Below are 17,838 nucleotides of genomic sequence, written 5' to 3' on the forward strand. Positions count from 1 at the left end.
ATAAATTTCTTAATATGAATAATCTTAGAGAAACATAAAACTAAGTGCTGTTTAGTTATATGGAATGCATTAGCAAATATAAGTGGACATATATATGTGTATAGATATTTAAAATTTGAAACATAAGGCTTTAAAGAGTCTGGAATGAAGTAATTTAAATGTAAAATCATCTGGATCCACCCTATCCCCTCTAGAAGGCATTTGTTGACAAAAATCCTATAAACTTAGTTTGAGCTCCTCCAGGGAAATACACTATCTTTCAGAACAACCCAATATTCTTCAAGTGGATCCACTCTTGAGTGTCTTCTTTATAGTGAACTGCAGTGTAATGATAGATCTCAAGTGACTCTGTTAACTTCCTGAAGTGTCTATTCACAAATCTAGTAAGGAGGCAAAATTGTGAGGCTAGAAGATTTATTTGGCCCCCTTTCCTCTATAAACATCCATATTACATGTTAACTCCTTTGTCATAAAGGAACTCATCCTTAGATCTTATTCATTGTCTTCTTGTCTTATGGCTTGACATTGCTGCGTTTTTCTCAAGTTTGGGGGACCTAGGAAAGAAGAAGGTGAGATTGCTAAATAAAGAGCAAACACAACAATGGCATGCATAAGTCACTTAGAATGGTGCTTCTTAAAGTTTAAGTTGAATGCGTACACAAATCTGGGGATCTTGTGAAAATACACAGATTCTGACCCATTTGTTCTGATAGCATCTGAGATTCCAAATTCCTATCAGACTCTAGTTGGTGCTAGTAGAGCTAGTTCAGAGGCTAGACTTTGAATAGCAAAGAACTTCCAAAGGTGTGAGACTGTCCATTTGGGCAACAATTCTCTTGTTTTGGGCATGTTACATTAACTAGCATCCGTGATTGTTTAAAAACTATAGTTGTCCACTTACCTAACAGCAGGATTTCTCAAACTTTAGTGGGTATCAAGAATCATGTGGAAAATTGCTTAAAAATTCAGATGCTTGGTCCTTTTCTGGACGTGCTGATTTCATAGGTCTAAAGTGGAGTCCAAAGATGTGGATTTTTTTTAACAAGTGGGTCTCCACATATGATTTTGATGCAGATGGTCTTTAGTTCAGGCTTGAGAAATATTGCCTGGAATGAATAATTTAAGTGGAAGCACCGGTTTTCTACATAGCTCATCATTCTTAATAATCAGAGTGAAGGATGTCGACTAAATGGTGACCATATTTAGGAGTTGGTAATGAAGACCCAGAGTCCCATTTTTGGTCAGTCTACTCCCTAACAGCCAAAAGGACATGCTCTAAAAATGCCTTCCTGACTGGAGAACACAGCACATATGTTTCTGTTGCAGGAAGACTCCAATAAATAATAATATGCAGAGAGCAAATGATGTAGTGGACATATGGATACATTTATTATTGAATTAGCTGGGCCAGGGTACCATTTATTTGGGTTTTGCCTGGTAACAAATGGCATCTTTATAAAATGCAATGATGCTACAAGGCCCATGCCAAATAAGTAGCTCTCTTGTTTTAATCTGGATAGTTAGAAAAGTCATCCAATTCCCAAAGGGCCCCAGAAGAAATGTAGCCACATTTGAAAATACCCAAAGACTATGAACCTTCAACTTTTTTCTAATATGTTTTCTTCTCAGAGGATGTTAAAGGGAACAAGTAAGCAAGGTCAGTGTTCTTAACTAATCCCTGGAAATTTAGTGTCCAGGGGTTACTAATAAGGATCAGACAGAACTGGGAAGGAAGGCTAGAGAGAGATCTGCTCTCTACATGATGAAGCTGCGACCATGGAAACTTCCACGTTGATTTCTTGAGATGTTGGAAGGTGAGCAGAATTTCTGTCATAAATATTTGTTAGGAAGCCAAAAGTCCAATTTGGTTCCTGCTCATGGAGTAGGTAAAGGAGTGAATGAAATGTGAATTTTCTTATACTGTGTGTTTACCACCAGAACTGTTGGCTCATTTGCACAGACTCACATAATTATTCCTAAATGACCTTGTTGTGTTGAAAGCTTGTTAAGGTTTTGGTGAGATGATGAAATGAAATTTATGCTGCCGACGGGGGAAACAGACATTTTAAATGTGGACTCTGTGTGCATGCATTTTTCTGTTGACTGTGTGTTGGAACAACATGACTTTTGCTATTGGGACATCTGGCAATGTGTCAGTAATATCTGAAAACAAAATGGTTAGGAAAATGATGGCAAGATGGAGATGTACATGCAGGAATCTTGGATACACCCATTCACATAGTAGCAGAGTTTGTACCCTCTCCACTCTCAGGTCCTTACAGGCTGATTGGATGTGACCATAGATGATCAAAGGGGCTTTTGGGACAGCCATCCTCTGACCTTTTCCAAAGCAGACAAACATTCAGAGTTGCATAGAGACATAACAACATACAGTGACACAGAGATTCTTGTAACAAGACACAGATGTAAGCAACCAAGAAACGTGCCCAGCTCTGCCCCCCTTGATTAGTGGTTGTGGTTTCATTCCTTTTTTTGAATTAACAGTTATTCCTGGGTCTTATGAGAATTGATAGGCTTCTTCAGAAAGGATTTCCAAATCATTGACATTCTGGGACCACATAGTCCAACTCTTAAGATTAAGATTACTAAACACTGAGGTTAAGTCAGTTTGTTCAAAAATCACATGCAGTTAGCTGATTGCAGAACCAGAAAGTTGGGAATAAGACTCCAGTTTGACACCTTCTATATAAGCACTTGTTCTGTCTGTCATCTAAGTACAAGAATAGACAGGATTTGTGTCACCTTGGTTACTTAACCTTGACATATTTATTTGTATGATGGTATTTCTGAATCGTGTATCCTAGATTCCCAATTCCTAGCTTGGAAGAAAGTAAACTAGCAAAAAACATTCTTTACAATATTTACTAAGTGAATGAACAAAAGTATAAGTGAATCTTGTCTGTTGGTTATCTTTTCAAACCACCTCACTTTCTCAAATGTACATTTGACCAGGGTATTCTTTTTTACTATCAACTGATTTTTTTTTTAACAAATATAAACTGTCTTTTGAATTTCCTTTTTTTTTTTTTTGCACATATTTGCAGTCAGCAGTGGTCTTACCAATGTTACCATCATGATTCCTCCTCCTTAACACACACAGCCTATGGTCAAAACCATTCAAATTCAATTTTGCTTTTCAAGAGTCAGATTCTCAGGAGGGCCAATCACAAATGGTAAAAATTACCCCATGGAAAATATTTATATAGAGAGCTTAGAATCCATTTTCTTCAGTGATAGTCTTGCCAATTGGATTCCTATCTGTAGTTCTAACTCCAGCTAATATCAATAACCACAATTATATAAAATCTTCTGCCCCTTCAGTTGCCTTTCTAGTGTTCCTGGTTGTTATTTGCCAGTGCCAACTGTCTCATAAGCCAGGACCTACCTCATTTTCTACTAGTGAATGAGGAAAGGTAGACCAAAAACTCATTAATATAGTTCCTCTTCCTTTGAGCTCAGAGAAGTGACACTGGGATTGTGGCCCTGAAGTAAAAGTAGATGTCTTCATTCTTTCCAGGTTGATCCAGCTCGCTCTGAATTGAACTAGAAACTCTCTGGCTGCCCCTGCTATTTCTCTTCTGCCATCCTGTTGGCTCGGAGCATGTGCACCTTCAAATTTAACAAAATAGAACTGCATGGAAAGGCACCATTGAGATCAAGATTTCTGGCTCCCTTGTTCATCCATCAGCAGCATGTGCCTTGTGTGAGAGTGTGTTTGTTTGAGGGGTGCGGTTGGAAAGCAAAAAAGAAAAAAAAAGAGGTATACTTGAGCTTTTTTTCTGTTGACATTTAATAATCCTCTTTTGGCCAGATTTGCATGATTGTTCGAAAGTAATTTTGCCTCATGAAAGCCTCTTTCACAACAGGATGTTGCTATTTACCCAATCTGAGTCAGATGCTCTACGTGATGATGTCATATGAATCCTCTGTGATGCCGAACAGAAAATCCAACGACAACCACAAAGAGCCCCCAATCCCTATAGATTCCAATCCCTGTGGATACCAAGAAAAGTAACCTAACAGACAGATTTAAAATTCTAAAACTATTTTACATTAAACGATCTAGAATCTGTACCATACAAAATAATATTATATGCATACAAGTGGGTTTGCAGCTCTGAAAATACGTGCTCATTTCTCAGTGATGTCACCTCCGTTTTTATTGATCTGTCAACAATGGAAGGTTATCAATATCCCTGTGCAGTTTCTGATACAGAAGGCCTGGTGCAGAAAGTGGGAAAACGTGGCGAGGAGCCCAGGCAGGTCCACTGTGGGTCAGATCCCTATGCAGGGGAGCTGCGGCCTGATGAAATCTGAGAGCTCTTTCTACTCAGCCGCTTTGCAGCACTTCATCTGAGACATCTCACAGTCCCTGGGCCAAAAAGGAGGTGAACTTGACTCTCACCTACTTCTGCTTCAAATAAGTAAACCTAAGGGGTTCTTGGATGGCCCAAATTTGAGAGCCCGCCTCTTGGTTTTCTTCCTTTTCTTTGATGCCAAGCATGATAACAGAAATGGGCTCTTTGTTAGGTTCACCTGCTCAGGTTGGGACAAGCAGTGCGTGAAACCCTCACCCGCCCCTCTGAAGCACCATCTCCACCCTGAGCCGTGGCCTCAGGACTGCTTCAGGTGTGCGACTTCGGCTCATTTCATTTCTGGTCTCGACTCCTGCTTTGCCCGGGGAGTATAGATGAGGCAATCGTTTTCTACCTGCCATGATGAGCCAGTGCCCTGGGGAACATTTCCTAACCCAGCTCCACCTTCCCTGAGAATGAGTTTAACTCTAGATTCCTTAAAAGGTCCCCAAGGAGTGATGAACGATGCCCGCAAGAGTGGGTTCTAGCCTGCTGATGGTGGGCCGCACAGAAGGAACAGGATGTGACAGTGACATCCTACTCTCTGGAGGCACAACTTCAAGGAATGGAATGCTTTTTAAAAATGAACACACTCTCAATACCTCTTTGTGCAGGTATTTCTCCCTTTTTTTTATATCTTACCCCACTACAACGGACTCCATTACCACCACTTCCAGGCCTATGTAGCATAATCAAATAGATCCGAATTGAAATCCTCTTGTGCCATTGGAGCTTAGACATGATATTTAACTTTGCACACCTCAGTTCCTCAGATGAGAAGAACAAACACGTGCTGGGCGCGGTGGGGCATCCCTGTAACCCCAGCAGCTCAGGAGGCTGAGGCAGGAGGATAGCAAGTTTAAAGCCAGCCTCAGCAACGGCGAAGCACTAAGCAACTCAGTGAGACCCTGTCTCTAAATGAAATACAAAATAGGGCTGGGGATGTGTCTCAGCGGTTGAGTGCCCCTGAGTTTAATTCCTAGTTACCCCCACCCCCTCGAAAAAAAAAAATAAACATGAATATACCCCTCATAAGGAAGGTTGAGGGGATTAAGGGAAGAGATGGAGTTTTATCCACAGCCTGGTGTGGATCAGTAAATTCCAACCCTTTTCCCCTCGCCAACTTCCATCTCTCCTGAATCAGTCCTAGATGCCGTCTCATAGCTGCTCATTTTGAGGGGTCTTCTCGTAGCAAAGGGTCCTTTCCTCAGATCAGGATGGACTTTGCCTTCTGGTACTGTCATGGTTGCCCTATCCCCCTCCATTTTCTCTTCCTGCACCCACAGCCAGGTTCTTAGCATGTCCTCTTCCTCTTGCACCTCAGCCTCTCCTGCTTCACTGGAAAAGCATCCAGATGAAAATGGCATCAGCCAGGAGCCAGTGCTACAGCAAGACAGCTTTCCCTCTACATCTCTGGATCATCTCAACATAATCTTTACAGATTAAAATTGAGTGCTGCACAGCGGCCTCCAGCAACGCTCGGCTGCATCGGACTTTGGGGTCCAGGGTCTGTAGTCTCTGTATGAAGATTCCTTTGACTTCAACAAATTGGAATAACACCTATTTCAAATATATTATTTGATGAAAGCAGATGTCAGCAGATACTGCCTATGTAATTGATATTTGATTTATTCAAGATTTATGCATGCTGTGCCTTAGATTTATTAATGATAATCCCCGGCTCTTGTGTTTAATATAGTGGAACCAAAACATAATTTGCTGGGATCAGTCAGAAATGCATCAAAGTGATTAACTCTACATGCAAACCATTATCCAGTGACATCCCTACTGTGCACAGTGCAAAAGGAGGCAATAATACAGTAATTGGCTTCACTTATGCAAGTTAGATATTTGCCATGATTGCTAGTAAAATTTGATCCCTTTTATCTCTGATTCTGCATCTCCACAGCCCTTGTCATCCTTTGATGCTCCTTTTTTTTTTTTATCCTGGCAGAATTCTCCTGAAATTAGCAGGCGCACATGTGCGTGTATACATACACACACCATCCTGCCCCAATCATTATGTGCTAGGAAAGGTAGGAACTCTTAATAAACACACTAGAAGGGAACTATCCTTCTCAGGAGGCTCCCCGGTGAGTGGCACTGCCTCTGGTGTAAATGAGGGGCCACCTCTCTCTCCCAGTGGAGGAAGGCAGATCATGGCCAGCAAATGGAAATCATGCACCAGCATAGCTTTCTATCCATGTCTATCACTGATTTCAGGCTGCAAAACCACCACCATCTCGGAGAGGACAATTGGAGCTATGCACAACGCCATCACTGAGGCAGATATTGGGGGAATATGCCAGTTCTTTTATTTATTTTTATTTTTTCACACAGCATTCTTGGAAGCATCATTTATATACATGTTTTTAAAGTTCTTCACTGTATGCAATACAGGGTGAGCTTATTTAATTCTTGTTATTTTGCTTTAGTTAATTAAAATTTGATTGGATGGACAACCTCTTATAAACTATGTTCTTTCTACTATTTGAAAAAAATATCTATTTTTTTTCTATCATGAACTGTTGATAGTAGAAGAGAGCAGTTCTCTTTCAAAAACTGAAAGTAAAAAGATATACAAGTGGTGACAAAACATTCAAAGTTGACAAAAATATGTGACAGAAATATAGAAGTCTCCTTTCTCTACCCTGGCCTCTATCTCTCATCCCTCTCCACCAAGGTCATCATTCTAAGAGTTTCTGAAAAATGTGAACAGTATACCTTCATATATATGCACCAAGGTTTTTTTCATTTAATATCATATCTTAGAGATGTTTTCATGTTTGCCAATAAAGAGCAACTTATTCTTTTCCATTCTATGATCATTTTTTAAAAAATTGTTTTAGTTGTAGGTGTATTTTATTTATTTTTATGTGGTGCTGAGGATTGAACCCAGTGCCTCACGTGTGCTAGGCAAGCGCTCTACTATTGAGCCACAACCCCAGCCCCTTATGATCATTTTTAACTGTTAAAAATTAAGCCTGGGAAGGAACTGGTGGCACATGCCTGTAATCCTTGCTGTTTTGGAGGCTGAGGCAGGAGGACTGTAGGTTCAAAGTCAGCCTCAGCAATATTGAGATGCTAAGCAACTCAGTTAGACCCTGAGTTGCTTAGCACAAAAAAGGGCTGGGGATGTGGCTTAGTGGTTAAGTGCCCCTTCATTCAATCCCTGGTACCCACCCCCCCAAAAAATTAAACCTGGCCTAGCAATGCTATATAACTCTATACTTAAAAATTATTTTTAACAATTCTTGTTTCTAGGCCTGGGAATTAGGGACACAATTTAGATTACAGGAGCATCTTGTCAGGATTTACAGCAAGATGGAAACACAGACTCACAGCCCACATTTTACAGCACAGCCGTATAAATGGCCCTTGATTTCTCTGTTGTCTGGAATGTGCCATCTGTCTCCAGGGTATCTAGTAGAATGTGTCAGCCCGTCAGTATGGCATCTTGATAGGTGTGGGCATTTAGGTTCCCAAGCCTATTGCCGGGTTTATAACAGAGTTTTTAGCATATTCAGGATCACATTTGTAAACCCTGCTTACACTCTCTACCTCAGAGAGCTAACATGACTCACAACTAATTTAAAATGAAGTTCCAGGATTTCTTTTTTTTATTTTTATGGTTCCTTCATGGAACAGCACCAGTCATTCTTTATCAGATCTCTTTTACTCCTCAAGCAGTATAGGAGGTATTTTGAAAATATGTAGGAACAGCTCACAAGGGACATCCTCTTGCATTTTTAATGATATTACGGAATTGCCCCAAGAATCAAACAAATATCTTTTGCATTTTCTAGTTCATCTTTTTTCCCCCCAAGTCCCGTGAACAATGCCTGGTGTTCTGAAGGGTGTTCTGCATGGACGAGGCCTGTCCATAAACATCCTGGCCTCGGTCATTAAAAGCTCTCTCTACTCAGCAAACCCTTAGAGCTGAGCCGCGGACGCAGCAGTTCACTCTCTGGACTCGTTTCTCTCAGCTGCTACAGAAGCTATTCCTGCTTCAGCAATCCAAGTGATCTATTTTTCCTGTCCTAAAAGTTAATTGATTCCTGCTTCTGAGTGCCGTGGACTATGAAGAACTGGGTCTTCACTTAGAGCCGTCTATCAGCCGAGATCCAACTGCACTCACTTGGGAAGACTGCCACAGCTCAGCAGAGCCCAAGGACCCTGGGCCTCAAGTCTGAAAGAAATTAGGACAGAGCTCAAAGAAACCTGTCTGAGGGAGTAATCTCAAAATGTGACATATGGTCACCAGTCTTTACAGTGTTAATCTTCAGACTTTGGGAGAGATGGGGACTATTGCTGTGACAGAAGGGGAGGGACAGTGGACAGTTTAGAAACAGATAACCATTACGGAAAGCTGATCTTGAATGCCAGACTCACCTGGGTGAGTGTTTAAGTCTCAATTATAAACACTTCCAACTGAGGTGCTTCATGAAGAAATCATCTTATCCCTCTGACCCTCAGTTTCCTCTTCTGGAGGAGAAAAGTTGACATTAGGTGTTACAGAGAGAATTACAGAAATGTCATTAAGAAAAATGATGTATTATTCTTGTAGGGCACCTGGAACTGATATATAATATCAATAACAGTAATGCTGATTACTATGCAACAAGATCCTCACATCCAGGAAGAGTAATTTTCTCAGAGAATGACTGAGGATTTCAAACACTTCCCTATGGTTCTGCGGGACAACTGAAGTCTACCAGGGTACTTACTGCCTACTTGCCATCTACCACCATTGTCTTTAGGCTTGCTGCATGCACCCCTGCCCTGACTTTCTTATGCCTCCTGTGAGTCAGTGGTACTGACAATCCCAAAGGGATTATTTTGCTCCTGAGGAGAAGCGTAATAAGGAGAAAATGCATGCAGACCCTGAAGCAGCAAATGCTTAATTAACTTCAAAGTAACAGGGGAGAGGCTGGCTGAGACTACTTAAATCTTGAAAAACAGCAGCTCCCCTCCCGAATCTGAGTCATTTCCTTCCACAGAGCTCTGTTGGTGTTCAAGTTATTGCAATGACACATGATGTTGCATTTGGGTCACTCAGGCTCACAAAGCATCCTTTACCTTTGAGCTGCTCTTAAACTTGAGGATGGTTTCTGATTTTTTGGAGTGTCTATAGCATTTAATGGGGTCTGCAGGATACTAGTAATATCAAGATGGAAAGACACACAAGATTCCTTGTGGCCACCAAATCACAGGTGTTTGCAGGGTAGAGTCTAAAGGAAGCTTAGAAATTCTCAAATTTAGTGGCTTGATTTTCAAACTTATTTGGGATGGGCACAGAGCAAGTTTTATCAAATAAATTCCTGTGCAGGTCACCAGTAAGTGTAACTAATGAAAGTACAGTTATGCACATGGTGGAGAAGGGAGAAGAGAATTCCTAAGTTGCCTCTGGAAAGCTCTGGGATCTGAAACACCTTTGAAAATCACATCTGTCTAATCGAATTTTCACTGAACAGGAGAGGGCAATAAGGCAGTGCTGTCATCGTTTTTATAAAATTGATGCATAATGTCCATTACTTATGGGGTGTGGCACAATGATATGATACACATAGACAAGTAATGATCAAATCAAGGATTTGATCTTCATTTCACTCCTCAAACACTTACCATTTCTCTGTGTTGAGAGCCTTTGGTCTCTTCTGATATTTTACAAAATAACTAGAAAAGGCAGCACTTTCTTAAAGCATGGTCTCCTACACACAGTTTCAGCTTAGTCCAGAAGCTTGTTAGGAACTCAAATTCTTTGGCCCACTCCAGACCTACTGGGAGCAGAGTCCAGAATTCGTGCTTAATCAGTCCCATTGCATCAATGACTCTGATGCAAGCCCACTGAAGTTTGGGAATCCACCCTCCAAGGGCCTTTCAGTGGATATTGCAGGCTCTTGCAATTCAGCTTCAAAAGATGGCAAGGAAGACCCTTTATGAACACTACAGAGGTTCTAAGGTACACACCCTCTACTGGGAATAGTCCTCTCCCATTCCATACACTCTAGTAGCATTGCAAAAAACTCTAAATCTATCAAAAATTTGGAAATAATTCAAGCTAGCCACGATGACACACACCTGTGATCCCAGTGGCTCAGGAGGCTGAGGCAGGAGAATTGCAAGTTCAAAGCCAGCCTTAGTAACTTAGTAAGGCTCTAAGCAACATAGCAAGACCCACCTCAAAATAAAATGTAAAAAGGGCTAGGGATATTGCTCAAGGGTTAAACACCCCTGGATTCAATTCCAAGTTACCTCTCCTGACCAAAAAAGAAAAGAAAAAGAAGCATTTCAAATGGTGGTTCTTCTAGACAAATGATTTACAATCAATGAAGAGATTTTGAGCCAGGCACAGTGGCACATGCCTGTAATCCCAGCAGCTCTGGAGGCTGAGGCAGGAGGATCAAGTGTTCAAAGCAACCTCAGCAACTTAGCAAGGCCCTAAGCAACTCAGTGAGACCCTGTCTCTAAATAAAATACAAAAAAGGGTTGGGGATGTGGATTGGTGGTTGAGTGCCCCTGAATTTAATCCCCAGTACCAGAGAGGGGAGAGGGAGGGAGAGATTTTGATCCCCATAATAGATTATTTTAAGGGATTTGGAAAGTAACTCAAACTATTGCAATGGGGTCAGACTCAAATAGTATACTACTCCTATGAAATTTTCAGTCATTAAAATAGAACACACCTTGAAATTAAAGTGATACTTTCAAAACACATTTTCCAGGTATTATTTCATTTGATTAATACCCCCACCATCATCCTGGCACTCTGCCACCTTATCCTTCCCAATATAAGGCATGAAAAAAATGAAGACCAGGGAGGCAAGGTGAATTTTCCTAGGTTACATACCTACAGAATTGCAGAATAAATACTAGAATCCTGTTCTCTATTAAAGTGTATTGGGCAATTTCCTAAGATGCAAATTTGCCAGCAGATCAGTTTCCTCTGTGGATCTTCATTCTTTCCTCTCCTGTTGTTCATCACTGATCGTAATGAACTTCATAAAGGCCTAACATTGTCAAGTTCCCAGCTCCATGATTAGATAGGGAGTTCCTTGCCCCTTCCCAGTTACAGGTGAGATGTGAGGTGCTGTAACTAAGGCAACTGTTCCCTTCTGATCCTATTGGTGGGCATCTGTTTCTAGTTGTAACAGGCCAAACATCCCCATTGCAGGAAAACTAATAACATCTTAACATATGGTCTTGAATCTGGGCCGCCAAATGACCTTGCATGGAGATTAATTGAAGGTGTTAATGGCATAGTTCCCAGCCAGGAATGTCAAAATACTGGCTTGGCCTCCTATGTACATGTTTTAAGAGGATTTGCTATTGATACTGAGCTGGATTAACTTTAAATATAAAGAAACATACTATAACTTCGGCAACCACCTGTGAAGCAAGTTTCTGTAGCTAAGGAATCTGGATTAGTGCTCCAAGCAGGGTGCAGGATAATGAATTTGACATCCCATTTTGACTCCCTGGGAAAAATTCCCAGGATACAATCTTCTTAAGTGGGGGTAATATGGGCAGCAGAATTCTGTTGAGGGTGAAAAATCTTTTCTATGACCTTCTAAAAGACTCTGCATGGAAAATGCCATTAGAGATTAGAGTTGATTTACGAGTATTCTGTCCTATTACCTCTCTCCCGCCCACCTCACCCCAGCAGGAGAAATAGGTCAAAGACCAGCAAAAAGAACTATATTGTGAACTATATTTATTTTCTCAAGTACTTCCATAGAGATATACCTAATTTTCAGGAAGCTTTAAGCTTAGTTATCATAATTATCTATCTGATGCCTTGATACTGGCACAATTTCTCCTTCCATTAGTTTTTATTATTATTTCTATTTTATTACCCTGATGCTTGTGTGATTGTGTATGTGTGTATGCTTATTATAATTCACCTTAAAGGCTGTTTGCAGGACATAAATTCTGAAGACACAAAAGTAAATATAGAATAATCTTCTTTCATGCATATATTTGCAAACCCATAAACTTGAAAAAGGATGAATTTGATTTTAAAAAACATGGAGAATTACTTTGGGCCTTTCTTTACCCAGTTTACTCACTATTTTGATCAAAGAGGACAAGAACTAGGTTAAAACCTGATGAGCTGGTGGCTGTACAACCTACTGTGTGTTTTCTCTGTTCTCATTAGTCCAAACAACCTGTGTTTTGTTTATATTTTAATGGCCAACATTTCCTGAAATGACTGAGAGATAACAGATATGTTTTTTTAAAAAAAAGTTTTTTAGTTGTAGATGAACACAATACTATTTATTTAGTTGTTTATTTATTTATTTTTATGTAGTGCTGAAGATTGTCAAACCCAGTGCCTCACACATGCCAGACGAGTGCTCTACCACTGAGCCACAATCCCAACCCAATAGGTATGTTTTTTTTGATGAATAACTGTGTGAGATATACAAAGGTATCAGATACCCTCCCTCTTGCAATGAAATTAGAGTAGTGCTACATACAAAATGAAGTTGATCCATTGTATTACTGACCGCATTACACATTGGTTTCACAAAAAATCACTGAAGCCAGCCAGGTAGTTTTATTTGGACCACCCAATAGCATGCATTTGTGCTTGTTGAGAAACATTTTGTAGCACACAAAAAGAACCCTCTAAAATCTTAATTAATCATTCTTACAAACTTAGCACATTTTTTTTGCTTGTGTACTTGTGCCAACAAGATTTCACATGTGCATTTTAATTTCCCCCTAAATAAAATTTTCCAAATTCATTAAAAAAAGCTTAACCCATTATGTTCAGATGAAAGAAGTCGAAAATGAAGTGGACCAGCTTTATCTAATTTTCTAAATTGAATAAAATGCAAAACAAATAAATGGATGATGAAAAGCAATGTATGTCTGATTGACTTGGCTTTCCTGTGGGTCAAAGCACTCAGGTAATTCAGCGGGGACTCCTGGAATTCTTTGCACATTTGCCTTTCAAGATCAGGCAGAATGATGTGCAATCCACAGCAAAAAAGAAGAATCACACAAACCATAAAAGGAAGGAATGCTGAGCTGAACTATCATGGCAGTGTCAGGCTCCAGTATCTGTGAACTGTGAAACACAAATAGAATTATAAAGGAATTATGCAGCCCTGGATATTGCAAATACACTCTAGACTTCTTCCGCACTAAAATGAGGCGATGGATAGATACCTTGTCGGAAAAAAGCAATTAGTAGTAGGGAACGAAGTTCCTTACTTCCCTTTTTAAATTCTCTCCCTCCCAGTCCTTTCAAATCTCCCTGGGGTCCAATTTGGAAATTCTTACAAAGGCTAAAGTCCAGCAGCTTAACAGCTATTAAACACGGCTGTAAAGTGACGATGCAGCCTGTGAGTTGGGCTCTTGGCAGCGTCAGAAGCAAACGGTGCAACTCTTTTGCTGAAATGAAATAATGGAAGAGATGAAGGGAGAGGATGTGGATAAACCAGAGTGGGAGTTTCAGATGGCGACCCATGGAGCATACTAACCCACACTGGTATTGCTATTTAGTACCTGTGAAGTCTACCATTATGCATTATTAAATTCATGTATTATTGAATCATGAATCCTTGTTCCCTGATAAGAAATGGAGATGATTTCTTAGTTTAAATTAAAGCCCTGCCTCCTTATTTGAATAAAACTGCATTACTGGCTGCCTCGCATGCTAATCAGAAAACTGCATTAAGCAGGTAGGACTGTATGAATTAAAAAATAATGAAACAAGACTTTTCAGCCAGACATTGTTCCCTCGCCTGCTTTTCATGACAGCGGATTTCCTACTTGGAGTTGATAAGACAACGGCAAATGAAGATAACAACATGAGAGGGAAATCATTCACTCTAATGGGCTCCACCTGTGCAGACTTCAGCTCATTTACATGGCTGCAGAAAAATTAGAAATCATGCGGCAATTAGTCTGTTCTAGATTATGCAGTGTGTCAACTGATACCACTCAGGAGAGCACTAGTGCTAAAATGGTTTCAGAAGATAAATCTACTCTCCTGTACAAACAGTTTTAATTACCTGGAAAACGGCATTGCCTATTGAGAAATCTCCATTGTGAACCTGGGCTGCTCTCCTGCTATTGGAATCAGATGTTGGGAAATTCCAATGTTTATGTAATTGACTCATATAGTATTTGATGACTTGTTGAAACTGAAATTGGGCCTCTTGGTCGGGTCCCCAATTGTTCATCAAAGGCCTCTTTTAATGTCTCCTTCAGACTTGGTCCAGGGAAGCTGGAGGAGGGTTAGATTTTTTTTTTTTTTTTTGAATGCTTCTGTTTACTGGTACCCTTTGCTTCTTGAGCCTTAGCATTTGTGTGTCTATACAAATTTGATAATTTATTATAATTTCAAATGTAAAATTTGAGTTGACAGATCAAGTAACTATAAGTATCTCTTTAAAAATAAAATTCAAAGAGCCAGGCGCAGTGGCGCATGCCTGTAATAATCCCAGCAACCCAGGACACTGAAGTAGTAGGATCTCGAGTTCAAAGCCAGCCTCAGCAAAAGTGAGGAACTAAGCAACTCAATGAGACCCTGTCTCTAAATAAATACAAAATAGGGCTGGGAATGTGGCTCAGTGGTCCAATACCCCTGAGTTCAGTTCCCCAGTATCCCCCCACCAAAAGAATAAAAGTCAAAGACCATTAAGGTTTGAATTGTCACTTATGACATAGGGGCAAAATTCCATTTTTAAAGTGTTTTCATTTTGGCCTTAAAATATAGTTATCAACTTCTTGAAATCCAAGGAAGTATCTAGAGAAACAATATTCATGCGAATCTAGCTTTTGCATTTATAAGGCTTATTTACAGGTTTTGCTTTGATTTGCCCATGGAAGTGCTTATGTATTCAACCTACTCCACTTATTTTATCATTGTTATTATTGTTTTTGTAATTGTTTTATTGGATTTGGGATAATGCAATAAAGTCGGGATTACTGATTAGATTTACAGCAGGAGCCACAGCTGAAAGAAGCATTATGTGAGAGAAAGCTTTGGTCCTTGGGTAGGGATTACTTCTTGGGGTGTTCTAGAATGTGAGTCTTCTGCCTATACCCTTAAGAAAATGATAAAGAGCTCTTTCAGAAAATAGCAGGTGAGCCTTTAACTTGTCCAAACCTAAATAACAGAATCTAGTTGGAAGGGGGAATGGGGTGCGCCTTAAAAGACAGGTCATGTGCACCCTCATTGACAAAACAGGGCCAGTCTCACCTACAGGGAGAAAAGCAACCTTTTAGCTTAGTGGAATTTTAGCCAATGCAATCTCTACAATCAAGAGAATTTTCCAAACTTACTGAGATTTAGTTCAAGATTTCAATCCTAACTAAAAATCCAAGGATGGTTCACATGGAACTATAGTGTATTGGTTTTCATTCTTTGTCTTGGAGCATTAGTCTGGCAAAGTATCCTTTAATGAAAGAGTTTCACAGATTAAAAATTTAGCATGCATTGCTAAAGCCCTTTTGTGAATAGCAAAATGAATCTGGCATGCTAAAGGCCCCAAGACGTCTGGAGTAAAAAAAAAACTTGTCAAACTCTGCATTATCCATATTTATCTGCACATGAATACATTTCTTTTGGTCATGAAACATTCATTCATGTACAGGGTCCAAGAGAACTTTGGGCCACACATCTGTATTGTGGGAATGAACTGCCACAATGGACTTTTCCTATGGAGGAAACACCAGAAGAACATTAGGACCACAGCTCATTGTGCTAGAGAGCACAGAAGCAGATTTCACCATCTGGCTGCATTTGGTTTATATCAAAGGCAATTTCCTCCCATCTCAACACCTACAAAACACACATACACAAAGAGGTACTCACAGATACATACAGACATTGACAGATATATACACAACCCTAGCCATGCCTGATTTATCAAAGCATTATTCAATTTTGCAACTAGGGTTCTTTACGTGAACTACTGAACACAGAGAATGTTTTGAGTGACTGTTTTCTCATTCTCCCAAGGCTGGTACTTAATCAGTGCCATCCTAGATGCCTAGAAGAAAAGTTAATTCATTCCACACAGTGAATACCTTAAGGCATGAGGACATGATTCTCTCCTGGAACCAGAGCACAGAACCACAAAATATTGCCTCAGAAATATTTAGTTCCTTGACTTCATTTGACAGGTGAGGACAGTAAGACCCAGAGGATTGATACAAATTGCTGTGGGTGACACACTGAACCAGGGATGGAAGAGGATGGCAGATGTGTTCTTCAAACCCAAAGACTAGAGTTTATTCTGCCATATATCACTATGGGGGTATGGGGAGCTAGATTCAGGGTTCCATGCTCTGTCATTACCCAGAGCCCTTCAGAAGAGGAGGGGGCAGGCTCCATTCAGAAGATTTCTAGCTATGGACATGTGAATCCATTGCCTCAAAAAAAAAAAAAGTATGTTTCTCATAGTCCTGAAATTCAGAGAGACCCTAACATCACTAAGAAGAACAAACAAGCCAGAAAGTCCTTATTAGAGGAGGGGCCAGAGTTGTAGCTCAGTGGTAGAGCACTTGCCTAGCATATGTGAGGCCCTGGGTTTGATTCTCAGCACCGCATTTAAATAGATGAATAAAATAAAGATTCATCAACATCCAAAAAAATATATTAAAAAAAAAAAGAAAGTCCTTGGAGGAATTATGCCTGTCACAGGAGAGAAGAAGAAACTGGTTGGAAAGTGAGTCAATCATTATATTGAGGAGCAGCAGCCCCTTCAAGAGGAATGAGTGCTAGGCATAGTGGCTCATGCCTATAATCCCAGCAACTTGGGAGGCTGAGGAAGGAGGATTGCAAGTTCAAAGCCAGCCTAAGCAACTTAGCAAGACTATGTCTTAAAATAAAAATAAATAAATAAATAAAATGGGCTGGGGATATTCCTTAGTGGTTAATCCTGGGTTCAACACCTGGGTAAAATATTTTTAAAAAAAAATTAAAAAGGCTTTTGTGTATATAAACTTTGTCCCTGAAGCGAGACATGCCCTTCTTCAGTGCTAACATACTATCAGTCATTCTGTTTCTGGAAGGGTTTTGATCAACTGGGTTCCAGTGGTGAGGGTGAGAATGGATCGGGTAGAGGAGTCTGCATTTAAGTTGAGGACTTCGACCAATCCCTCATATCAGAAGGACCATCCCCACAGCCAAAGAGGAAGTCACTGTTAACAAGCAGGACACCAAAAACAAAAAGGAAACTTTTGATTAATGGAATACAAAGATTATACAATTGCTAAACATAATACTAATGCTTAAGACACTAGAAGTAATTTTTGAGAACTGTTTTTAAGCTACAGAACTATGGAAGAAATTTAAAAAGAAAGTATCCATGAATTTGATTATATAAAATGTAAAATATTGGCCCATTAGAAAACATAACAAAACGCAAATTGGTAGGCTAATTTATAATCAATCTAATAGGCACATGTTCTGCTACTGTAGGGTGGAGGGACAGGTTCC

The 17,838-nt window shown here is 40.0% G+C and overlaps 1 long non-coding RNA gene across 8 annotated transcripts in view; it reads right to left on the reverse strand.

Moving 5' to 3' along the window:
• Positions 1-403: 403 nt before the first annotated feature.
• LOC308632264 overlaps positions 404-17,838 on the reverse strand; it is a 167,755-nt gene continuing 150,320 nt past the window's right edge. For all 8 annotated transcript variants that reach the window (XR_014018462.1, XR_014018463.1, XR_014018464.1 and 5 more), the window contains 2 exons: positions 8,769-8,861; positions 404-554 (listed from right to left, as the gene is read on the reverse strand). This is a non-coding gene — a long non-coding RNA (uncharacterized lncRNA). The remainder of the gene's footprint in view (positions 555-8,768; positions 8,862-17,838) is intronic.

Source organism: Spermophilus citellus (assembly GCF_964194105.1).
Source record: "Spermophilus citellus genome assembly, chromosome: 13".
NCBI classification, from domain to species: domain Eukaryota; kingdom Metazoa; phylum Chordata; class Mammalia; order Rodentia; family Sciuridae; genus Spermophilus; species Spermophilus citellus.